Source organism: Meleagris gallopavo, chromosome 14 (assembly GCF_905368555.1).
Source record: "Meleagris gallopavo chromosome 14, MGAL_WU_HG_1.1, whole genome shotgun sequence".
NCBI classification, from domain to species: domain Eukaryota; kingdom Metazoa; phylum Chordata; class Aves; order Galliformes; family Phasianidae; genus Meleagris; species Meleagris gallopavo.
Window position 1 is genome coordinate 14,812,658 of NC_139417.1, and position 27,029 is coordinate 14,839,686.

General features: G+C 40.4%; 1 protein-coding gene across 4 annotated transcripts in view; it reads left to right on the top strand.

Annotated features, from left to right (window-relative positions):
• Positions 1-27,029, top strand: part of TAFA1 (TAFA chemokine like family member 1) — a 294,496-nt gene that overhangs the window by 107,492 nt on the left and 159,975 nt on the right. The window lies entirely within an intron of this gene.

Below are 27,029 nucleotides of genomic sequence, written 5' to 3' on the forward strand. Positions count from 1 at the left end.
AAATTTACTATTGCAGCAGTTTATGGCTTTTGTTTGTATTTTTCCTTCTGTGCGTGGACTTGTGTATTAGACCCTCATAGACCCTCATCCTTCACATCCCCTATTTTTTCCACTGTTTTGATGTTGTAGTAAAGTCAAGACACCTCGCTGAGGTCATGATAGAAATAAGCGTGTTGGTCAGGTTGGGTGAAGCAGGCTCTGGAAATCAACAAATGCTGGGGATAAAAATAGGCACAAATTAAAGGGAAAGGGATTTCTGTTTTCAATGTGAGTCATTTGATGGTTTCCCCCTGGTAAAAGAGTTCCTTGACTTTTTAGATTGGATTAGAATTAGCTTTGAGCTGCAGTGTTTCATGATGATGTGCTTTGTACGTGCAGTAGGGTATCAAGTGGTTTCTTTTTCAGTCATGCTCTTCTTCCAAGGCTCAGGTTGTGTAAGTCCCGCTTGAACTAAGTTCTTATGTAAATTGAATTATTTGCTTGTTCTTGTTTTGTTTTCTAATCTTTCAGAGAAATAAGAGAATCTATAGAGTCTAGAGATGGAAACAAACTACAAAGTAGTATCACAGTTATGCTGCAGTTCTTCTGATAAGGATTATGACTTTAGAGTGCTGCTCCCTGCTTCTGAGGGGCTGTGCACTTTAACAGGTGAGAAGGGATAATCCCTTCGTCCTGGCAGAATCTATGAATCAAAGTCTGTTCGGAATTTCATTTCAACTCTATATGAATTTTCCTGCTTTCAAATTTAAATAGAACAAAATTGTTTTCTCTGTTTAGGTACTAACTATGTAGCGCACTTTTATTAAAGTTTTGGAGGTCCTTTTGTAAGCTGTATCCTCCCTGCTTTTAAAGAAGGGCTTTAATATCTGTGTTTCACATCAGAACCAAGTATATGAACAAAATTCTTATGTACTATTGTTGGAAGAAAATCCATATGCTGACTGCACATGTACATCTCCAGAGCATCAATGTTTGCTGTGGAGAGAACACCCAAAGCAGCACCTGCTTTTGTTTGAGATATTTCTTTCCCTTCTTGTCCAACCACGAGACGACTGATCCCCATGTGCAGTACTTCCATAACATCTAGCATTGCATCACATGAGGATACTGGGAGATCTCCATCATGGATGTATTTTTGGTAGTGAGGCACTGTTATTCTGCTCCTTAAGCGAGCTTCTGGTAATGTCTGGTGGCTGCAAGAGAGTCTGTCCTCCCAGCTGGTACCCAAGGCAGGCACACTGAGCCTGGGCATCCTCAGCATGGCTTGGTGAGCAAGTGCAAGCATTGCTGTGAGCTCAGTGAGGATCATGGAGGTTTTTTGCTTCTTTTTTTCATGAAATCAAGTACTTTAGTGTAAGCCAACTTCACAGCAGCTTAAACTTTCATGGTGGTTAAGCTATAATCTATCTGACTGCCCCAGCTGTGAGGTGTAAAGAGCCTTCACGTTTGCTTACTCTAGCTCAACTGATAAACAAGTTGTAAAATGCAGTGGATTTTTTTCCTTGTGTTCCTGTTCTCAGCTGAAAAAGAGGCTCAGCACGTGCAGATGGACAGTGTTCTGTTGGCTTCCATGTGCAACTCTCCACTTTCTGCTTAACTGCTTCTTTCAGGAGATGAGTAGGCTGGGCTTGTCTTTGGACAAAAAGATTTGTTTTAAGTGTGTTTATCTCTCTCCATGGCTGTGCTTCCTACCAGAGTGCAATGCTTCCAATCTCCTGCAGGCAGTGTAACACTGATTCTGCATAACTTAGAGTGTATTTTTATAACACGTCTGACTTGCAAATCTTGTTAACTGCATGCTGTTATCTCAAAATGCTTGCAGGCTGGCTACAGCAGCATAAAAACCTGTGGCAAGATATATTAAAAAAAAAAAAAAAAAGAAAAGAATCAGCCTATTTGCTGCAAATGAACTTTGCTCACTTGGTTGCTTCTAAAGACATGGATTGCTAGGAGTTGAGGCTTGAAGGGTCCTCCCCAAGAGAATGATTTCTACCTGGAAGATCACTCACAAAGGCTGGAGGTGTGGTGAGGACTGCTGTTGAATGCCTTTTTGACCAGCGTTAGATTTCCTGGAAGGGTTTTGTACTGTCATAGCAGGAATCCCACATCCCATCTCATGTTGGGTTGGTCTGGATCTTTTTGGGTTTGATTCCACTGGATCTTTTTTCTCTCGTACAGTGTGGCAGCCAAGCTCCAGCTGTTGGCTGCTACCTGGCTTGCAGAAGGTATCTAGAGGCTTCTGTTAGATCTTGAAAATCAAACTTGGACTTGATTTCATCTGTACTGCTGCATTAATGCAAAAGTAATTATTTTTAACATCTTGTGATTATGAGCTTCTGTGTGCATAAGGAATTGTAGCAGACTTTCATTTCTATTGTGACAATTGTTTATTTTCCTAGGCAGGAGGAATACACAGGGTAACTCTGCATTTTGCAAAGCAATATTTCCTTTGTGTGACTATAGCAGTGTAAATAATTGAATTTTTTTCTATGTGACAGCCAAAGCAAGATATCAAATGCTGATTTGGCACAGTATTTATGTTCTGAAATTAGTTTAGAGCAATTTAATTGTTTTCCTTGCTAACTGGAAAAGAAAAAGAAAACAAAACCTGAAATAATTTGTCCGATTTCTAAACACTGAAAGAAAAGCAAAGAACAGCCAGATTAAATTACTTTTTTTATGGAAAAAGAGAAGTCTAGAGCAGAAGGTACTGCTTCTTTCCTTAAATTGTTTTGTATTGTATCTGATTCTAGATGCTCTTATTTTATTGGTTTCCTGCTCTTCTTTCTCTCAAGAAGGAGTGCTGTTGTCTTACAATACCAACTCAGCGTGAGGTGGGCATAGTTTCACATGTTCTGCTTCTGCACTGGGACATAAGGGTCTGAACTGTGGAAACTTAAGGGATGTTTAGATTGGATGTCAGGAGGAAGTTCTTCACAGAAAGGTGTAGTCAGGCATCAGAATCAGAACAGGCTGTTAAGGGTGGTGGTGGAACAGCCATCCCTGCAGGTATTTAGGAGATGTGTGGACATGGTGCTTAGGGACGTGGTTAGTTAGACTTGCATGAGGCTGATTGTTGGACTGATGACCTTAAGGGTCTTTTCCAGCCTGAATGATTCTATTCTGATTTTTTTTTTTCTTCTGCCTACTTTTGGAGGAGGCAAGAGCTGTGCCTTAGGGCCCTACTCCTGGCCTCTGCACTTCCAGTTAGAACAGAAGCAGGAGCCAGCAGGGAGTGAAGGCACAGCTTGGGAAGGTTGATGTCTGTGATGCCATTGCAGTGTTTAGCTGACTTCTGTCATCTCCAGACCTCTGCTAATTTAATGAGCTGGTTTCACTTGTCAGAGTGATGTAGTTATTTGTGTCTGAGATCAGTGCTCCTTCTTTACCAAATATACACCTGTAGCACTATTTGGTGTCCTTGAAGAAATGCAAACTGGATTCTTACTTTATTTTAAGAGGTGGTGCTTCTAGAGTTTTTATTTTCAGCTGAGGCTTTATATTAGAAATGTCTTTCTCTAAGTGATAGCATCGACTTTTGTCATTTTTACATAAACTCAACTTTGCTTTGCAAAGCACCACTGTTTTTCTTTTCAGGAGAATATATGATTATTTATCAGCACTGATGTTGTCTGTGCTATAATATTAATCACTGGATACAACAGTTATTTAAACTGTATCTACTTATTTCACAAACATTTCTTGGGGAATGAGTGGAGCGTTGTGTGAGACGTAAGTGTATTTTAGATAAGGACCTCTGCAGTAGTTTAGTTAGGGACCATGTGCCACCTTCAGTGGAATTCCTGATTTTTGTCAAGGAAAAATAATCCCAGTTTCATCAGGATCCAAATTTTGATAAATCTAAATGAAAAGATCTCTCAGTGCCTTTGTCAAGAATGTCACCGCTAACGTGGTTAACGCTGTGGTTTGGACATATCTCTAAAAGCTGATTCAGACTGAGGGCTGGCATCTGTCTTCCACTGGGCTGTGGACTTTGTGTTTTTCATTTCCAAAGAAGAAAACCCACCCGTTCAGCACAAGTGGAGCCAGCACCTTGGCTGGGCAGCAGTACCTAGGGCAGCATTTCTGCAGCTGTATGGCTTTGGAACGATAACTGACTAGTTGTGCTCAATGTGTTTTTGTGCTGCTACCCAGATCAATGGCAAGACAATGTCAAATAGGAAATGTAGATTGGTTTCATAGGTAATTTGTTTGTTAGAAAACAAGAATGTCTGATTGTTTGTAAGCTGTTTTTTATCATTATGTATGACTTTACTTGTATTTTCACACCGCTCTTGTATCATGACAAATTGAGATTAAGCAACAAACAGCCCTTGAAATGTGTCCATCTTTTTTTTTTTTCCCTCCAATGATTTACCTAGGACGATACCTATAAATTATAGAGGATAGTGGATACTGTGAATGAGCAAATACTTTGTTTGCAATTCAGTTTTACAAAATATCTGTATGTGCAGAAGGTAGTGGTACCATCCTACTAAAACCCTACTTAACACATTCAGGACAGTAAGCCATAATGCAGAGGTGTAGATTCTTCATGTCTTCTTAGCATTTATGACATGAAAGTGTGAGTCTTTATGCTGGACTGCGTGTATTTATTTTCTTGTTGCTTTCTGTGGCATGTAAATGTCAAAAGAACAAAAATATGCATCTTGTAACAGGAAAAAGATGAGAAATTTCCATTTTGCTCTGGTGCTCTGAATACTTTGATATCTGTAACATAACTATTTTTCAGTAAACAACTGACCCAGTTTTGGATACCCTCTTCTCTCTGAAGTCTCTCTCCCTTCTCTAGCTGGATCTTGTGGAAAGATGCTGTAAGGGAAGAACTCTGACTTTGTTCTTGCGAAGCCTCCTTATTCAGGGCTATTCCAATCTCTTTTATTTTTAATTTTTTTACCTTTAAGCTCAGCTGTGTTTAAAGGTAAAAAAAAAAATTAGATATCAGTGCTCTCAAGGGCTGTGTTTTCTAAATGAAGCACTTAAAATCGTAAAGGATAAATGCATGAGGCATGGAGCAATATGAGTTGCCTTGCTTTTCTTCTCACTTCTCAACAAATACTTTTCTTATTAAATTTTGAGTTATGGTTCCTGTAAGAACTTGTAAAATATATATCAGTGCAATTGGAGAAAATGCCTAAAGTGTGCTATGGCTGTTTCTATCAATATTAGATATTTGGGTAAGTGCACTTTATGTTGTAAGTGGAAAGTAGTTGAGGTGTTCTAGTGCACGTACATATCCATACCTTAGCTATAAGCCAACTCACTTTCTGCTTTGTGCTCACTGCTATCACCTAGATTTCTTTTGTGGGTTTTTGGGGAGCTATACACATAATATACATATGGTAAGATCCAGAACCTCGAAACTATACAACCAATCCCCCTGGTGATCTGCTGCTCAATGACACCCAGGAGGGTGCAGTTGCCCAGCTGGTAGTCTTGTGTGCAACAGCATCACGAGGATGCTCAGGGCTCCTGGTGCATCTGCCCTGCACTGTGCTGTGTTTTGGTTGGTTTTTTTTTTGGTGCGGTGCAAAGATGTGCTATTCAGCAGCAAGTGAGGATTTGAGGTAGTAGCAGGTTTTCTTTACGGTAAGCTTGCCAAACATTTTGGTTTCATCACACTTCCTCTGGCAGTGATGAATGTATTAATTAGCATTTTTCTCATGTCGTTGTCTGTAGCCTGAAAATGTCAAACTGTGAGTACATTTGTAGATTAAACTATTAGTGCTTTTCCAGGAATTATATATAGATGTGTATTGCCAATAAATGAATAATATTAAATCATTATAGTTGGAGAACTATACATCTACTCTTGATTCATTTTTCCCCTGCCACCAAGGCGCACACAGAAAGTGCAGCGTCTCACCCAGCTGTCAGCATCTGAAGATGTGTTCTCATTTTGAAGTCTTTCATACAGGTATATAATGTGGGGGAGTGGAGGATATAAAGGTTCCATCAGTATGTGTTTCTGTAGCTTAATTTATGTTTATTATTTTTCTTGAGGAAGGGAACTTCCACACCTGTGAGGACAAAATGAGTTAGACTATAAAGCACTGTTTTTAATGGCAGCAATGAAAATGTTCAGTGATTTGGGATGTTAGAGCAAGTTTGCTGGGAAGGGACTTAGTAGGCCAGGAGAGGGTATTGTGATCAAAGTGCATAGTAAATTAATTTACCTCACATTCCTGCAATTTATCACGTAGATATCACCTCTGCACACGAACAGATATGAGTATGGATGCGATATTGCTCTAGTGCTTATATCTTATTCCAGAACTTAAATAATTTAACACTCCTGCTTTAACCTTATTGAAATATTAAAACCTTGAGATCCTTTAGATTTGCTTTTGTTACAACTGTAACATTACATTTTCATGTCATCGTGACACTGGTTCATAATTGCAGCCCAGACAGATCTTTGGCCATTTGGAGAGAAAGCAAAACTGGCTTTGACTGGTAAGCTCAGAGAAATTTCAGCATGAGCACAGATACACATTGTAGAAATGTGGGAATTACAGATTCATGGATATCAGGAGGCTTTCCTCAAAACTAATTTGCTTGCTTATCCTTGCAACTCACATTCTGACTTTGTCACTTCCCATCTATGTAACAGTTCACAGTGGGCTTTTTTTCCAAAGCTGCAGCAGTTACACATCACAATTAGATTTGACTGGGAAACAATTAAAAATAGCTGCTTTAAAGTATAATGAAAAGTCTGTCAGAGTTTTGATGGAGAGTGGAACAAATTAAAGATCCATGAATTGTTGTAGAAGGGGCTCTGGGTTGAAGGTGGTGCAGGAAAGCAGAGCATAGAAAAGGCAGAGTTAGGTCCTAACATGGGCTGTGGGGCTGAGTGCTGATCTGCTACATGTGGTCTGGGACAGTGCCCTGACAGGGCTGCTCTGGTCAGTCTATGCCTTAGGCTAAGAGCTGCCCTGACCCTCAGCAACTCCCTCCAAATCACTGCTGAACAGCTTCAATGCTGTTAGGTTTTAAATATTGCTACCTCAAAAATAATCCTAATAAAAAAATTTATTTTTATAGCTTAATTATTTTATAGCTTATAATTTATTTATTAGCATTAGTCACTGTGCTTAACTCAATTAAGCTGAGCTGATCCCCTCTGCTCATGGGGCTGGTAAGCCCAGCATCACAGAGGAGAGGGCTCACTCATCCTGCTGTCCCACATCCTCTTTGCAATCACTGCACAGCCATCAGCTTCTGGAGCTGGAATCCCTTCATTGCCTGCATTCTTCTAATTAAATACTTATCTCCAGGTCTTTTAAAAATTTCATAATTGGTGTATGTAGCTGGTTGTTTCCCCTAATGTCTGAAACCATTTTACGTACGACTTATCTGAATGTACAATCGGCTAAATTGATGCTAATTACCATTTGTGAGACTCCCATGAATTGTTCATTTTCTGAAGGGAGAGAAGTTCTCTTGACTGCTTTTTATGGGTAGAGGTCATGTATATCATTGTGCTAATCTTTTTTTGATTACTAAAACCTGCTGACTTGGATTTCTTCTTCCTAAAGTATGGGCACAGGGCCTTTACCTGCAGTGTGACAATACAGTACACACCAGGATGGCAGGGTCAATGTGCTAGAGTGATGCCAGATGAACAGTGCTTGTGGGAAGCAGTTCCAGGCTCTCCTGATGTGTGAGAAGGAGAATGATTCCAGGAGCCAAGATGGGGTGTGGGGGGAGAACAGCTGATGCTGTGAGGGTGGCAGTGCTTCTGAAAGCTGCTAAATGATGCAAACTTTGGAGCTCAGACTCCAAAACTGGCAAGGAAAAGGTGATGGAAGAAGTTGCTACTCCTGTAGAGAAGACAGAACTCCTTCCAAAACAGGCACTTGGCACTCAGTTGAGTTTTCATCGTAGTGTTACTCCATCAGCAAACATGGGTGCCAAGTAAGACTGCACTGATTCAATGGCTTTTTACAAGCCTTGCCCAAAAGTCTTAGGGGGCAGTGGAGAACTCTTTTCTGGGATTGTGTGTATGTGTGTGTGTATATATGTGTGTATATATATAAAAATGTGCATAGAACTTCTTACAAAGTGAGTTTTACTTGTTGCTCTTATGAAAGATTTCATATGAGCTAAGTGATCCGTCACAGAGAGGAGTGAATGGTTAATAGAGACTCGTGATCTTAACCACTACAAAATTAACCTCTTCCACTGAGGCAGAAAATCTGTATCAGGACAACCATTGCTCAGTGCCACGAGGGCGGCTGATACATAACTGTGTCTGCAGGCAGCAAAGAGGTGTCTGGCTAGTCAAGAACAGAAGGAAGAGGCAGCAGTTTTCTTCAATAAAGGAGGCTGAAATATTGTGCAATATTCTAACCACAAATCAACCACAATCTTGGATTCAGCAGACTAGAGGCTTCGAATGACTAATGAAAACATCTGCATTTTCTGTTTACAGTCCTTGTTTTAACAATATAATTGTATTCACCACTTCATTTTGTCCATAATGCGAATTTCAGTCATGCCTGCACAAAAATCTGCTTCCAATCTCTGCTATGTCCATATCTTTTAGCTTTTCACACCGACCACTGTATCCAGAGCACTGTATTTTTCTGTGGCTGAAGCAGAACTCACTGTGCCAAATCTCACTTTGCGGTATCATCCCCTGAACAGCTCCAACAGACCCTAGCAGTAGTGTCACTTTTAGCTCTTCAGCTGTGTCACCCAGACCACCTCTCCATCATGCTGCATGGGCTGCCTAAGGTGTGATCGTTCCAGCTTATGTGCTCAATCAAAAGTTCTGACTCTTGTCTCGTGCTCTGGTTATTTCTACCTTTACACACCTATTCTTTGTGTTTTTATTCTGTCCTGATGCCTGTCTGTAAAGATGAAACAAAAGCTCTCCTTAGTCTGTATCTTCTTGCTGTTCTTGTATTCTCTATTATGTCAACCATGAACTCCTTGTTTTCATTTTAATAGACTTTTTGGTCTGTCCTCAGCAGATTTATTCCCTGCTTATTGTGTTGTATGTGTTTTCATGTATATCTCATTGTTCAGGCTTTCATGCGGTTCATTCACATAGTGCTTTGTGTTCCCTTTTAAAGTACTAAGCCAGTTCAGTGTTGTTGTTGGGATACGGGATTAGATGTAACAATTGGTTTGGTATGCTAGAATAGTTTCTCTGATAGCATATAGAAGACTTTCTTTAGAAACTAACTGCAAATATCTGTAGTTTGGATAAGAGACATTTTTCTTGAACTCAAGAGACTGTGTCTGATATATAAGGACCCCTCCTGGGACACTGGTTTAGATTTTTATTAGGCTCCTACTGTGAAAAGGCAACTAGTTTAAAAGATCAATTGCAAAGGGCTTTTATTTCAATGGGTCTTAGTCCTTTGAATATTCCTTTCATAAAAAGATTATTTTGGGCGTATCCACACACTGCAAAAGAAGACAAAGATGTCCTTGCTGGAGCCTGTACTGGTTCCAGAGCCAAGATAGTTGCAGCAGGAGAGATTAGCTAGATCTGATTGCTGTGTGTGTTTGGTGTCCCACTGCCCTACCTTGGCTACTGTGTACTGCTTCAGCATCACATCATCTTTGCAATTCTACATTTTGTGTTCTGTTGTTCAGTGTAGGCTGGTTTTAAGATGTTGTGCTTGTTTTGAATGCTACTTCTAATAATTAAAAGTTAATCAAAGATTATCTTGAAGTCACGTGTGTTGTGTGGTTCTCAGACTTTGATTAATAATTATTTAAAAAAAAACTATTAAAATGTGTAGGTAATATTAAATTAACCAATATTAAGTTTTAACTTATACATATGAGTATGCATAATGTGGAATAGCCCTGTTGTGTTAATGTGAGCCAGACTATGCTGCTCTGCAAGAAGGAAGGTGTTATTAAAATGAGGTATATGTGTATGGCTGGGCTATCAGCTTACAAACTGCAGCAGTAAACCTGAGGCTTGTGAGCTCTCAAAAATATTCTCTATAGAGAAATGCATATATGTATTTATTTATAATAATAGTCAGACTTAGGACAAGATGTCTGCTAGAGCTTGTAGCCCATGCTCTGGCAGCAGCCAGCAGGCACTTAATTAGCATCTAAGCCCTATGTTAGGGCCTTAAGGGTGACCTTCAGTAGAGGGGAGCAATCAGACACTTAATTTCCTAATTAGTGAGCGGGGCTAATGGATGCATGGCGACATCAATTCCACAAAAACTATTCTTGTTCCTCTTGAGTTCCTCAGACTCCTTTGCTTGTATCGATTGTATCTCTGCCCTGAAAAATGTATAGGGAGTGTGAAAGAAAGCTATTTTGGCTTGAGATGCTGTGAGATCAACACTGCTATAGTATAAAAAAGTGATTTAAATGATGCTCCAAAAAGAGGGCAAGACACTGTAGCTCATCTCTGCTGAAATATGTTGCTAATAACTATGTTCTGTTTAAAAATAATACTAATTAAAACGTGGAGCAGGGAATTCCCTCAGAGTTGGGAGGCTTAAATTACTGCAATCAATAGTACACATAATACTATCAGTAATACTTATTAAAGACAACTCTCTGAGAAGGAGAAACTCACGTTTTTAATATATGTGGTGACTAATCCATATACATGTGCAGTATGCTCACAAAGCATCCCTTGTTTGCAAGGGTTGCTGGTGCTATGGCTCAGTGAGCTGGTGTTGGATTCAGTGGCCACAGGGAAAATGATTTCCCTTGCAGCAGTGGGATACAGGGACCTGCTTTTCCCCCCTTTCTAGCTTTCTGTTCCCCTTGGTAGTAATAACTCAAGTTTGTGTAGTGACCCAGAGCTAAGCAATTACCATGCATGAAAGTCCATGTGTAGTCTTGCTAGAGTAAAATACTGGTGAGTGTGCCATGTAGGCATGTAATAAAGTGACATGATTATTAAATCCATTTGGTATGTGGCATCTTTTAGTACTCTTCACTCGTTTTGTTTTTGTTTTTTTTACTATGCAGAATGGTAAGTAAATCTCTACTTGATCTTTCCATATCGTTTGCTATTTATGCTTTCCTGTGTCCCTCCCCTTTGTTTGTACCTGCTGGAAATTAAGTGTTTAAATCTTTGTTCATTACCCTTGATTATTTCTGGTCCTCTTACTGCTGCCTCTCTATCCCATCTTATTCCTACTTTGCCTTTTTCAGAGTGAGGATCCTAAATTTTGTACTTCTAAAATTTATTTCTTCTCTACAATATCTGTTTCCAAGATATTATTTTTCTAGCTTCCAATTCATTTGACATTATGGCTGAACTATGATTTTCCAACTTGATGCTGTGTGCTTTAGAAGTATCGTGGAGAAGACAGATCTGGCCGTTGCAGTTTGAAATGGGATTGCATCAATTTTGTTAACTCTTGTTTAATTTAATGATTTTTTTTTCCTTCTTAAAAACGAAACAACAACAAAAACTGAAAAAAGTCAATTGAAATGCTGTTCAACAAATTAAAATAACAATTAATGTTGACCTTCAAAGTGAGGAAGGGAGAGTCAATGCTAGTATTCCCTCAGAGCCCCAGTGCTGTTTTTCTTCCTTTGATAATACCAACCAAGTGGAAGCAGCTTGGGCAGATTTGTGTGGGGAGGTGTAAAAGTTGTGGGAGTGTGGAAATAGAAAAATAAATTTATCTTCATCCCACTGCAATGTGTCATTGCAGCTGTTTATTTCAATAGTTGTTCCACATAAAATAGCGACACAGAGCAGCTTCTCCACTGCCTCAGACTGGCAGGTAATGGGCCAATAAGCAACAGCAGCCCCAAAGCTGTCTGTATGGTCACGTGTGGCTTGGGCTGGATGCAAGTCCTGCTTAATTAGTTGATAAAAAGCCACTTCCTGTAATCAGCACAAAATATGAAGCCACCTGCAAAGGAGCTTGAGGTGAGAGGATGTTTTTGACTCTCAAATGCACAAGTATCCTCCCCCCAATTTTTTTTTTTCTTTTTCCATCTCCTCATCTCATTCCTGATGGAGCTGTGGGAGAAATGTTGAAAAGGATTCTCCTCTTCCTCAGTCATCTTCTCCATCTCAAGTGCTTCTAGGAGCCACTTCCCTTAGAAAAACAAAAGATGAACTCCTCAGGTCACTGCTTCTGCAACTTGACTGTATGGAGGGTGACCTCCAACACCACCCTGACAAGCTAGCATCTCTGCCCTTGTAGGGTTGTCTGTTTTGGCTCTGATATAAATTAAAGTCATTAGTTCATCCCCAGGCCTCCTATGGCATCCGTGAGTTGTCATACTGGAAAGTGACCTCACCATCTGCTCCCAGCTTCCCTATCCCTGACCAAAGGCTTCTAGCAGGGATGTGTCTTTGGGCAGAAGGGTAAGAAAAGACTGGACAGCTTCAAACTTTTTCATTATTTAAATGCGGATTCTTTAGTATTTATTAAAACATAGTAACTGTCAAACTTAAATAGAAAAATAGCTGTTGCAAATGCAAATTATTTCTAAAGTTCAACTACTGCTAAATGAGATTCTGTTGCTCCTATACTTAGAAATGCTTAACATAAATTATGACCTAATTAACATTTGCATGGTAATCTAGACTTCCTACAGCTTATTCTGCTAATTAACACATGACAAATGATCAGAAATTAATATTTCATTGAAACATAACTTGTCCAAGAGAGCCCATTAATGTTGCAGAGAACATTTCATTTTCTTACAGTTTTATACCTGCAAAGTGTTTTCTTATAGTTAAGACTATTACATAATATTTGTCATTAAAATTATTTGTTTTTAGCAAAATAGGTGTGATAAGGATAACAAAAGGTGTTTCATCATAAATTCTTCTCAGGTCTATCGAAAAAGAAGTGCATATCCTGACGTGATCACCTGGGTTAATTAGGATCTGGGGTAGCTAGGATTAGTAGTAGATTGTAGTACCCCAATGGACTTCAAACATCAGCTTCAAACAGATTGAAACAAGTGCAAAACCCATGTGCTGTTTTTCAGTTTTTGCTTATTTGTAATGTGGTAGCAGCATGGCATAGTATCCATTCCGTGCAAGGCAGCGTTATGAGCAGATCTGCAGGTTAGCTCCAAGCAAGCCAATATCAGTACAGAGCACAGAGCCGTGCCACACACGGATACCAGTTTGGCTCCTTGGCTGTTCCTGTATTTGCTGTTTCACGTTATTTTTCCCTTTTTGATGCTTCAAAACATCCTTGTGCTCATTGCTGCTGCAGTGGGGCCTCACCTCAGTGGGACCCATGTCTTTCTCCTCACCTTTCTGGGAAGAGGGGATGGCTCTCTGCAGGATACAGGGCTCGGAACTCCTGCTTTGAAAAGTTTCTCATCTGAAATGGGTGACAAAGTAGAAATTATGGCTAAAACAGAGCTCACTCTCCAGAACATTTCTTTCCTTTTCCTACGGATATAAAGAAAAGAGTCCAAAGACTTCAGAAATTTGTATAGGCTAAGGGTAATTAACACTTACATAATAATTAGCTGCTAACTCATATACCCAATAAACTGAAGTTTTACATCAGGGTTGTAATTGGGACTTTGTAATCAATGCAGCACAAAAACCCAATGAGTTAGTGCCTTGAGTTCAAAGTGATTAAGTATTGGCCATTCTTACCCTGTTTTGTCAAGCATTTCTACATCTAAGCACTGCTTACTCCGAATGTGAATAAGGACATGTCTCCTTAGGCTAAAATACTAAGCTTGATTACCCTTAAAAAAAAAAAAAGTTAAATGGAAACAGGTTGTTTCCTTCCTCGCGTATTCCTCTGCAAATAATACCAGTTAAAATGATAGATATGCTTGTGCAGGAATGTATGTCTCATCTTCAGTGTCTGATCGTCAGACACATCCCTACAGACACCACTTGCTCCATTTCTTTTAGATAATACATCATTTGTTCACTAGGCAATAAATCCTTAGTGATTAATCAATCAAAATGCTTATTGGCTTTAGAAAGGAATCTCAGCTGCTCGCAAAAAAGCGGGACCTGTTCTCTCAGGGAAGAGCAGAAACACATGCGCAAATTAGACTAACATTTGCTTAGTTTAAAGTCAAATTAATTTAGCCTTGCCTGAAGCTGAGAAGGAATTTAATCATATACAGAGGGCCTGTAATACATCCTGCGTGACACCCGGTGTTTTCCAATGAGCTCTCAATTGAGGGGGCACAGCAGGCATGTGGGTCATGGACAAAGGCCTGGTGTTTATCAAGGACCAGTTGAACTCCAATGTTTTGTATTTGCTTTTCTGCTCTTGCAGTGCATGCCCTTGTTGGAAGGAGTTCCTCGCTCAGTTCTGTTGCACATGGCTGCTCATCACTATGCTCAGACACAAGCACAATGCAGAAACGTATCTGAAAACTGTTTTACAGGTATTTCTCAGCCAGCTGGTCTCCAGTGTATAACACCACTGTCTAAGGCTTGAGCTTTATGGATATCATTTTATAGCAGCCCCAAATTAAGAATGAATTTCTCAGAACTGTGACCACAAAGAATTGGGACTGTTTGTTTCTCCCTACAAACCGCAAAATGCAGTGCAAGATGATGGGAGTTTTTGGGCAAGAGGAGGGTGACTGGATGTCTTTCTGAAAGGTGGCATTGTGGAGCACGGTTTGATTAACCAGCCAGTACTGTGATGCTGATGATCCCTACGCAGATGTTCTCCCATTGTTTCCTTAGGACAAACCTTAGTGAGTACCGGCTATAACCTGTTGTGTAACTGACCATTACGGCTTTAGTATCGTAATGTTCTGGGTGTTAGTAGAGCCGTATCTTTGAAATCTTTTTTTGTAAGGGTAACTGTTAGAAAAATTTCCTTCTTCCACGGATGGAAGTGCAGACAGAGATTGGTAATATTGATCTGCCAGCAGTAATATATATTTTACAACAGACCCTGAAAGATATCATCCCTTTGAAGCTCTCATTCTTGTTTAACTATTTTTCCTTTGTTCTCTTCTGTGTTCTGGCACTGATGCCCACGATGTAAGAGAGCTGAGCGAAAAGCCTGTCAGGAGTCTAACAGTCAGTGCCTGTTTACATTTTTCTGTTCTGCATTAGGTACTCAAACACATTTGACCCTGAAGAAGACTTCCTTTGAGGCTTTTGATTCACCGTGACAGGTTACTTGTGTCTGCATTATGCAGGTGGCATCATGGCATTTGCCCTCTACTGTAGAGCTGGAGGAGAAAGCAATAACGTAAAATTTCACGTCAATCACTTCAACTGCAGGTGGCCTTTCATTGTTTCCAAAGCCCTGAAGTGCATAATTTTCAGTGTTTCATGGAAAGCACTAAAAGGTTTCTAGTATACGACTTGTGCTTAATAGGAAATATAGTGACAAGTTGTATGTTTTCTTAAACTAATTAATAAACTGATTCTTTCAAGTTTGGGGAATCTCTGGGTCAATTCTGAAGCTATAGATATATGATGCTCTTTCTTCAGAGAAACCTTGAGGAATTTGATTAAAATCAAAGTTTTCTTGGGATCTTGAATCTGTAACAGTCACTGAGTCTTTGTGATTTTCAGATTGAACTGTGTGTTCTTCCAGAAAGGAACAGCACCTGCCACAGGTGCAGGATACATCTGGAATGGTTCATCCCTCTGATCTCTGGACTGCCTTGTAACCAAAGCAGAGTAGATACTGTCGGTGTCTTATAGGCCAATAATCTCTATTTGGAAGCTGTGTTTTGTATAAATCAGTGTTTATCCAGGCTTATGCTGCACTAAGTAATTGAAGCAATCTGATTCATACAACTGACACTAAAAGTCTGTGTCTCCCTTCTTTAAAATATTGGGAATATAAAATAAACTATCTTTAATGTCTTTAATCTATGACAAAAGGTAAAGTTTGAGATGCAGGGGATATGGCACATCACCCATGGATCTGGGCATGGCAGATATGTCAGTCAGGCTCCTGCTTGCTTTACAGTAACAGCAAGTTCTTATCTCCGTGGTCCTACATCCTCCAAATGTAGAGCTCACATGCTTGTATGCATCTCCAAAGTTTTCCTTTTGGAACTTCTGAAGGGCAACAGCAAACTTGGGCTGCAGACTGAAATGAATCTTCAGCCATCAGCTCTTGATTCACAATAATCACATAAACAGAAAAGATGCTCCAAGTTGGCTGCCTAGCTTTGGTATTGTGGAGTTTGGGGACCTGTGCTTTTTGACATAGTTATTTCTTTTACCTATTAAGCAGGAATGTTTCTTTATATTTTGGCTCCTTTAGGTCTGCAGGTAAACACACAGCTGCTTTGGGAAAGGCTTTTCCTCATTCCAATTGTTTGAAGCAAAAAATACCTCCAGATAAACAGCAAGTCATTACCAGTTGTCTTTAAGAAGCACCGGTCAGTGTAGTAAGGAATGAACTGCCCTTCCAGTTTGGCTGTCTAAATGCAATTAAATGCTGTAACAAACTGTTAAATTGTCACAGTCATCTGCTAAAGGAGACACCTCTGGTTATTGAGGGCACTGCTCGTTTCCTCCTCCCAGATAAAGGATCTGTCCGACTGTCAGGTGTCAGTGATGCTGCTGTTACTGAGCTGGGCAGAGAGTAGCACACTTTTTGTTATGTGTTTTTCTGTATTTTTCTACTTGAATTTGCTGCTCTGGGGTGTATTTTGTGTTTTCAGCTTCCTAAAGAAGGGCTTCAGCTTGTAACTGGTGGGGTGCTTCTACTCTGGGTCTGGCTGCATGAACTTGAAGTCAGAAGGGTTTTGTTTTCTCTGCTCAAACTCATGCTTTGTTCTGAATGTCTCTGGTCACAGACCATTGCAGTCAGAGATAGTTAGGCTGAGAGAGAGGGAAAAGTGTCTGTTTTGGTGATTTCAAAGTGAATTCATTATGGGATAGGATTTTCTCACTGAGAATAGAGGTCATGCTACCTGAATTTGGTCTGTCTCTAGCACTGGACTATCTATTACTCTAAGTCAATTGATATTTTTGCTTCTTGTTTTGCTTTTGAAATGGAAAGAGCACACCCGAGTATGTTTCCAGCATTAATTCCTGTCACTAATTTGAGATGCTGAAGAAAGCCATGACGGCTGTGATATTCTAGTTTGGGCTACTGCCTCTATTATTGATGTTAATTTTTCATCATGTTCTAATTTAGCTGGGGGGGACGTGTCCCTTTTCTGGATGTTATCTAGCTCTTTTCTGTCTCCTCTCCAAAGCATCTGGGGCTCATGGAGCATCTGCCTGCGTTCTAGGCTGTTGCCAAATGAAAGTGGCTGTGCGCTGATGCACACGTTGAACGCTTTCTGACTTGTCTAGCTATATTGATGCTGGAAGGCAATGTTTTGGCCGCTGGGGCTGGTATCTACATTTAAAGCTGAAATGTCTGCTTCTCTGCTTGGAGATGAGGTTGTCCATCCACAGGAACTATGTGAGCATCGGAGAGCCCCTTGGGCTGTAATGAGCACGGAGGATTGCTTTGCAGCGGGTCCTCTGGATACATAACCCAAACATCTTGCTGCAGTGCATCCAAATGCAAATCCCATCCAACAGATTGTTGCAGAGCAGCCATGTGTATTAACTCTATTTATCAGATAATTAATTTTGGTCACAGAGAGCAGGGATGACCATAGTTTACAAAGTAGTTCGAGGCACATGGGAAAAGAATGATGCTGCAGTGTTGCGGGCTGCAAATGGACAAGGCGAGTATGCTATAGTGTCTCAGTGGATATACTAAATACATTAGGGAACCTGAAGGTCATCCTTATGGAAGCAAGAGAGTCCAGCTCACTTCCTTCTGAGTGCCTTTCTGCTATATTTTTTTGTTTTGATTTAATTTAGTCTTGCACAGCTCACTAAGAGATGTTATTGGCTCTCTGGCGGCAGTCATCTTTTAATAATCTTAACCAATGGGATGTTTATAGGCCAGCAAATGATTTTATAATAGTTTTAAACCACAAATGCTGATTAGACCATGGGGTGTGGAACCCTATAAATATATAATCGGTCCCAGTGCTATTTCCTGTCTGAGTTTTGCTGCTGAATGCCCTGGATGACTTCATTGCTGTCTCCCTGCTCCTTACTAGCTGAAGAGGAGCAAACACCAGCTGTGCCTTCCCCAGAGCCTTGACAGTGCTGCTGCTTTCCACCCTTCAGCAGCAGCGAGGGTACAAGGCATGTGGGGCACAAGCACAATGATCCTGTTTCTCCCTATTCCCTCAGTATCTTCAGGCTCAAGGTTATCCTTTTTGACAAAATGTGTACAGCATTTGTCTAATTTTTCGTCACGGGAGTGCCTTCTGTTTATCAATAGCTCAATGATTACTGATATTACATTTTCTGAAGAACACGTACCGTCTCTTTAAATTTATTCTCCTTCCTCACAGTTTTTCTTCATTTTCTACAATGTTTGGCTAGAGGGAAGAGAAGGAGAATGAGCATTCACTTTTATTTTCCAGTTCAGGATCCCTTTCATTCCTGCCAGCAAAATACAAGTCACATTGCAAGCACTAGATAAATGGCTCCAGTTTTACCTCATCACCAAGTGCAACTCTTTGCTCAGTTTTTTGCTGTTACAATATGTTTGCTGTTATTCCAGTCCGATGAGGTCCTGCCATCCCTTCTCAGTAGATGCTTTCAAGAGGGTGAATTGTTATAGTAAGAGAGGGAAGGGACTGGCAACATTTCCGTCAGCACTGCTTAAGGTGCATTTGGAATGCGCTGTGTTGTTAACTTGCTTTCTATCTTTGGTAGCTGAGATTGGTAGTACTGAGCATTGTGAGCAGCAGGGATGAGATGAGGCTTACACTGACCATTGCTTAGCATGAGGAGCTTGATGTTGCCCTGAGGAATACATCCATCCAGGGAATGGCAGCCAAGGGAATTGCCCTGGCTAGGAGGAGTTGTGGCTCTGGCTGGAGCAGTGTCCCTGCTGACTGTGACCTCCTGCCTTCTATGGAGGGTGCATGACCACTCTCTGGCTCTTTCCCAACGGGACATCAGGTTTTGGGCAAGGCTAGGAAGTGGAACTTTCCTTTGTTTTCATGCAAAGTTTCTTTTGTTCTCCCAGATATCTGTATTATATTTATTAATTTTGCAATGTGTTTTTACAAGTGAATAGTAGTTCAGTATTTCTGCTTCACTTTCATGTTGTATCTCCTTTCATGTTCTTTTGAAAGTCGGTATTGGTTTGCATTGATCAAATCGCAGTTCCCTTTATTTAGAGCAAAGTGTCTGCTTTGAGATGCAATGAAGGGTAAGTTTGACACTTGTACAAACATCATACATTAAGGCATGTCAATAGAAATGTAGTGCAGGATGTTACTATCATTGTGTTGCAAAATGTGAAATACATCAAATGCATTTCAATACACAACATCTAAATATGTCTCTAAATTTTTGTTTTAAGAAGTATCTTATTGGAGTACTTTATATTCCACAATATCTTCGTTGAAGTTTTTATTGAAGTCAACAGAATCTGCAGAACAATATCAATTTTGACAAAGACTGGCACTTGGATGCAAGAGCTGACAAACAATATATGATGGGGGAGGGGGGAGAAAGGCCCTTTATGACACCATATTCCTTGCCAGAATCTCCAGTAGATTGGTGCTAAACACCCTTTTTATGCTTGGGAGCTCTTTCTCAATCAGCCTCTATTGTGGGAGAGAGGGAAAGGAAGAGTTATTCTTTCAATAAGCCCTTTTCTGATGGCCTGAAATCTCAGACACAATCAAGTCTTTATGTACCACAGAACTGACTGGTAGATGTCAACCTAAATAGGTTAGATGAATTATTAATATACCTATTTTCTAGATTGACAATAATCGGTTGAAGAAGACAACTCTATTTTCATAAGTAGAGTGCTTCCTGACACAGCACCAAATCGAGGGTCTGTGCTGGGGCCCCTTAGTTTGGAGGGGAGAAGGCTGAGAGGCACGTGGCTGTGGGTTATCAGATGGCAAAGACAAGAAAAGCTGTTCACCAAAGGGTGCCCAATGAACCAGCACGATTTTTAAAAACATTTAATCTTGAACTTCTTCAGTGTAGGGCTGGAGATACTGGGGATGCACAAGGGGATGGGATGGCATGAAGCAGTCACGACTTGTGCTCCCATCAAACAGCACCTTACTTTTCTGTTTCTGTGGGAGAGGGAGCATCCACTCCCAGGGCACTTCTTTTGGTAGCATGCCATTTTAAAAAAGACTTTTTATTATTATTATTTTCCTGCTTTTTCCTCATACATTCTGGGCAGGCAGATGGTATATGAATTTGAGCTGAGAAAGGATGCTTTGGCTGTTTCGGTGAATGTGCCTCTGTAATGATAGTTTGTATGAGAAAACCTTATCCCACTTTTCTAACTCTTCTCATTTTCTCACCTGCTAACAACAACACAGACTCAGCTCTGGTCATCACCTGGAGGCAGATTGCTGCTTTTGAAGAACTGAATGAAATCTTGGTGATATGGACAAATACTTTTGAGATTAGTTTGCAACTTGCTTAATTTGTTTCCCGAGTAGATTCGGCTCAGTTTGTCCAATATGAAATATTAATCTTCTGCTTAGTCCTCTTCTTATCCGATGTCCAAGCTTGTGCAAGGTAGGCAGCTTTCTAGGGTGTAATACTATCAGGCCACTGCATGCATAATGCATTAAGCCTGTTTGTAAACAAATGCAGGATGATGTTTACCAACATTTGCTACGTATACAAGCCAATCTTTGCAGCTCAATTTATATTGATTATTTTAGTCTGATTTCCGCCTTTCCTATTAGATGTTTTTGAACTGATGCCCTTGATTTTGTCCTTTGGAGCTGTAAGAATGACAGAAATGATGCTATTTTGTTGCTCTTCACATAGTCGATATGGCAGTGGCAACTTTCACTTCAAGTCCCCAGAAATCTTAGTGTGTGACTGATATTCCTATATTATTTTCATCTCTCAGGTCAATTCTGAAAAAAAAAAAAAAAAACTAATCCAAAAGCTGTGCAATTCTATCACCTCCAGAAGAGAGTACAGTGGAAGCATTAACAGTTGGTACAGCAAACACCTCTTCTGCCCTTTAGAGCCTCTTTTAAATGACACAGAAACAACAGCTTTGCTTTCCAATCAGGCACAGGAGGTTAAAATTTAATGATTGAACACTATCCCACTTGTAAGGTTGTCATGAATTTTATCTGCAGCCTGCAGAATGAAAAGGAGTCTCCTTGACAAGATACCACCCAAATCCCAAGGCTGAGCCCTCTTTTTAGAGGTGGAATTCTCTGATGTTTGCATGTTTTCCAATTTGGCATTTGTGGCTTTAAGAACTATATGAAATATTTATGTGTTTTGCAAATGGCACTGCTTAGTTACTATTGGATACCTGTTGTGGTACAAGGCTTGAATTAGAATTATGCTAAGTGTGAATTGCAGGATGCAAAAGGACCCCCCAAAACAACTCCATTTTGTTGAAAGAAGCTGATCCTTCAGTATGAGGCTAAAAGAGATTCCAAATTCTTCCCATTTGCAGAGGGATTCTCCTTTTGTCTGAATTTGTTGAAGCAGGAGAGAGATTTCTTAGCCACCATATTCTATATGCTTAGATCTACACCATAGGGAAGAACAAGTCGAACTGACCAACCTGCTGCTTCAAGGCATGTCTCTCACCTTGTGGTTATCAGTTAACAGATCAAGAGCTATGGTCAGCAAGAAGCAACATCTTAATTATTATTTTTTTTTAAGGTGTAATTATTATTTCTCCCTAGGAGCTGAAAACTGAGCATCTCACACACTATGGTCAGTGCTTTACAGGACTGGTTCTGAAGGTGATGCTATTAGGGCTAATTTTGGAGGTGAGGATCTATGGAGAGGGTGATAAAAATCACTCCCTGAAGTGATAGGTTCAGCACTGAAGCTGTCATGCAGCATCTGCTTAGTCCTGCTTAGCTTCTTGGTGTTCTCTGGTCCCTGGGAACAGGGCTACAGCTACACACAGCTACGTAGGTACCTGAAGATGCAGGAAGATGCTACCAAAAATCCCCCTAAAGGTGTCTGTCCCTGTTAGTGAATGTTTTACTTTCGTGGTTCTGGCCCTTGGCTTGTGACTCCTTCCTGAGCTTTTTCAAACCCTAAAATCTGTTTTTAGTGTTTTGAGTTTGATTTCAGATCTGTTTCTTCTTCAGAACTTTTGAGGTTGGGCTATCTTGGGGTATTTATCCCTTTGGAGCCCTAAAAGATTGACAGACTTCTTTTTTGATGATGTGTACAGCTGTCAGTGCCACTTGCTTATTATAGGATGAAGAGATCTTTAATACAGGTAAAAAATTGATGACATCAGTTCTTAATCTGGAATTTAAAATCTTGTGAAAGTTTTTACATGCTCTCAAATTGTGTTCATTTCATGCCTTTGAACTTCCTTCCACATGCTAGAATGTTAGCAGCCATCCCCTCCGTGCCCGTTAGGTATGGAACCACAGTTGCTCCACCTTAAAGTCATTAGAATGGAAACACAAAGATTGTCAGAGCCCTCCCAAAGCATTTGTCTAAAGACCTGTTTTCACTTATATTACTTAGGGATCCTAATGTTTGTTTCAACTGTAGTAACATGTTGATTATATGATACCTGGGTATGGATCTAAACCAAAATTAATGCGTATGTAAATTTAATAACTCTTCCTTAATCTGATGCATAAACATTTCGGTGGGAACTAGCTGCATACAAAAATGATAGTCCTGCATACATTGCAAAACCAATTAAGGTCTGATATTGTACATCTCTGGTAACCTCCCTACTGTCTGCTCACAACAATCTCAGCCTCTCCTACCATGTTTTGAGCTCTCTGGATACAGATACCTGAACACAGGTGAAGTTGGATCTGATGTGTTGTGCGGTATTTGTTGGTTCTGGATTTGATCTTGAGTCTGTTGTAGGGCTGAGGTGGAATACACAGTTGTCATGTAAGATTAGCAGAGGGAATGGGCTCCCTCCTTCCTGAAATGAGAAGTCATCAAGGAGTTCTGTTACCCACCTGGAAATAAATAACTCCTGTATGGAAAGTTTAGTGCAAAGTCGTTTTCAGAAGTTTTCCAGGTGGGTGTAAATGTACCCCTGGCACTAAATTACTAGCTGAGAGAAAAGGGAAAATTACTACAATTAACTTTAAATGCTCTAATTTTTTTTATTTTTATTTTTTTTATGTTTAAGTATATTGCATATAGCAGCATGGATTAAGGAACTCTCAGGAGTTCACAAGCATTTCTTTAGGTTGACCTTCAGAAGTTCCCTGGGAGTTTGCTGTCTGCATTGGAGACATTCCTGATAAGTGCCAATTAAATATTTATACCAGACCATATTTTTGCATATATATATATATATATAGGGGCCACCATTAACATTTCAGAATTTGTTTACAGATGCTGCATTTTCACCACAGTTATTTGCTAATTCAGGCATATACACAAACAAACGGTGTCTCAAATAACTCTAACTGTGGGAGAAATACTAAATTTTTAATTGTGAGCAATGTGTATTCATGTGGTTCGTATTGTTATTTTAAATAATTGGGCCCAGAAGCCCCAGCTGAGAACAGCAGTCTATTGCACAAACTTGCATGAGAATGTGGCCCAATACCTTTGCAAAGGAAGAGAGCTGCCATTCAGAAGACCTTCTATTGTTGGCTTAATGAAGGTAGCTGCTAATTGAAGGTAAACCAAGAACATTCATTCACAAATCATGTCAGTGTAGGACACGAGGTTTGATCGCAGGGACATCACATTAAAATAGAAATAATGCAAGATAGAGAAAGTTCATATAAAACTCATCATTGATGTATCCTTACAGAGTTTCTCCTCACTTTGGATTAGGATTTAAATGCAATTTACAGTCCAATGCTCATAGTGGAAATGATGTTTCTTTTAAGCTGTAGTGATTCCTGTCCTTAAAGGATACAGCTTAATAAAACACTGCTTCTCTTTGAAATATGAGTTGTCAAAATTAACACCCCAATTCTCCAACAAACTTCGGATGAATTCATGATAATTGGCACTGGTTTGTTGAATACAAAGTACATTCCCATTGTAGGACTTGTTTCACTTCATTTCAAAGTGGCTTATTCTGCACATTGAGCATTTTCGGTTGTAAGCAAAATAAATGATGAATGAACTTGACAAGTAGCAAACATTAAAATGTACTTTTAAGTGTGCATTCATCATACTACTACTATGTAAACTTTGTTCAGAATGAATGGTCTCAGTTTGCTTATTTACTAAGTTCTGATCAGATTCAAGATTTTTGGCTATTTTTTTTTACATTTTTTTTTATGGTCGATAGAGAGATCACATCCAACCTGGTAAGCTGCAGACACAGAGGCCCCATCCTTTTCTGCCTACACAGAGATGACACCACAGAAATACCTTCTACTTAAGTGTATGCATGTTAACAGTGTGGCTTCTTAAATAATCCGTGCCTTTAAAAGCAGCAGCTCATTAAATCTTTTCGCTTGTAGAGCTTCAGAATATTTTGTTTAAAAGCCTCAAGCAGTGGGCATCTGCAGTCACAGCTCCTGCAAGTTTTGTTTCACTGAGAGTAGTTCTTGGAGAGATTGCTATGGATAAGTGACGTCTCTTTGCTCAGAAGCTCTGTTCCGGGGTCACAAAGCTGAGAGTCAGGCACAGCTTTTCAGTGCATCCATCAGGAATGAGGCACTAATGATTTTCCACTTCAACTGGGCACACTGGGAGCACGCAGGACTGCAGGGGTATATTAGGAAGGGCAGTCAATTTAGTGCTAGTGCTGTGAGAGGAGCATAGCACTAGGTTGCCATTCAGCACAAAACTTCCATTTGTGCGGTTTGAATCTGGGAGATTTCTCAGCTTATTCATGCCTGGGAACTGCTGGCTGGCAGTGTGGAAACCCGGAACAAGGCTTTAATTTGCCAGTGCCTTGGAATGACTTTGTTTGCCCTTTTCATGTTTTGGATGTTTCAGAGGGCCACAGAGAGGCAGATACGTGGCAGAGTACGTGGCTTGTGGTGTGTGAGTCCTTTGCACAGTGATATGGGCACCTCTGGGAGGTGAGGGATGCACCTCTATTGGCCCTGGTGCAGGTGATGAAGGCCCACACCAGGGGTATCGACCAGCTGGTGCTGCACAGGGAACAGGCAGTCACACTGCCACATCCTACTGTAAATCACTTGCTAAATGAAGAAGAAAGCAGGTGAGCAGGATTTATACAATGCTAGGATGTCATCCTTTTACACAAACAGACACTTAAACTGCTTGGTGCGGTTATGTCTTGTTCCCTTGGGAGTCTGGAATCATACTGAGGGGGGGGGGGGGCAGTTTAGTTCTGCTCTGGGAAGGCTTATCTGTGCTCCTTATTTTATGTCACAGAATCACAGAATCACAGAATGTCACAGTGAAAGCTGCTGAACTACACCAGCCTGTCCTTGCTCCCAAATGCTCGGTCTGCGCAGTACCTCTGCTCCTCCCAGCAACTCTGTTAATTCATTTAAATCTCTCCTAGGAAGTAACTTTTGCCATCTACCTTCAGGTGGGGAGTTGTAGGGGAATTACAAAATCGATATACATAATAAAGACAAACTAAATTTAGAGAGACCTCTGTCAAAACAGCGCGTGTACGTGTGCCTTATTTAAGAAAGATTTACTTTTTGCATTGTTCCCTGCGTTCCTCCTCCATCTGTCTCTTGATCCTTCAGATCAAATGTAGGGAACAAAGCTATAGATTCTGAGGTGTGAGTTTATGTGTGTATTTCGGTGTTTAATTGACTCATCTTTTTCATCTCGCCATTTTTTAGAAGTAGATCACAGTTTGTGCAGTCTATAAACACTGTGGTGCATTTGTATGGGTGTTTAAGAGGGGGAATACTTGGAAGAGGTGCCTTCTGTCTGGCTGAGCACATCACTGAGCAGAGAGACAAGCCCAAATCTATTCAAGTTGTTCATCTGACTACAGCTATTGTATCAAAATAGGGAAGTTCAAACCTGATTTTAGTGATCACTAGAGTATGAAACCCTGAAATTTGGGGAAAAAAATGATATTTGATGGATGCACATTAAGTGCACTGTGTTTGGCTCTAGTTTAGAAAACATTGGCAATGAGATGAGAGGAGTTTCCCTACAGTGCTGAACTCCTACAGTATGCCCAGTTTGATTTTTTTTCAGCTCTTTAAATAAAACCCCCAGGACTCTGGCAGAGCACTGAAATTTCTTAGGAACTCAGGAAAATATGGAAAATAATGGCAATTAATAGGCATTAGCCTTTACTCAATTGGCACTAACCCTTAAGAAGCAAATCCTTTCCCTTTCCAGATAGTGAGAGGAAGCCTCTTGGGTTGCAAGAGCTATTCTAGCCCAGACCCTCATGATGGCTGAATCAGAGCCAGGTTCTAAAAACATGCTAGAGACCTTCTCCTGCTGAGCAAACCCCAGGCCTCGTGATGTCCGTGTTTGTTTCCCAGACATTAGTGAGCTGTTTGCAAATGATGTTTGCAAACTCTTCCAACGTGAGTCAGCACTGCGAGGAAAGCAGGATGGGATGAGCTGGACTGGTCTCTGTCAGGGTAAAGCTGGGTTCTGTTCCTGCTTCTCCTATTTGCTTCCAGGAGATGAAAGCTAAACCTGCAGTGCTGTGTCACTCCTGAGAAAGCCATGCACAAGCCTAATGCCTGCAGTCTGCAGACAGGGCAATTCTAACCCGTGTCTTTGTAGCCCAAGGCTGTCAGCCAAGGTTATCCCTGAACCATGAGGATTCAAAGGAAAAATAAGATAAAACAGCTTTGATATTGTTATTTTGTTTTGGTTTGGAGTGGGCTTGTTTGTTTGTTTTTGAACTACCCTCACCAAACAGCATATAATTAGCATTAGTATATCCCAGGAAATGCTGTCATAATCAAGTGGACACATTGGACACATTTCCTGATTTCTGGTTTCCCAGCTGAAGCTGAGCACACAGCAGGCTCAATCCTGTGTGTATTAAGATCAGTGCTGATCTTAGCACTCCATACAGACAACCTCCACCTCAGGACAGAAATGTTTTGCAATATTTACCCTCAGGAAAGAGCAGGCTTCTCGCAAATTTCTTCTATTCAGTGCA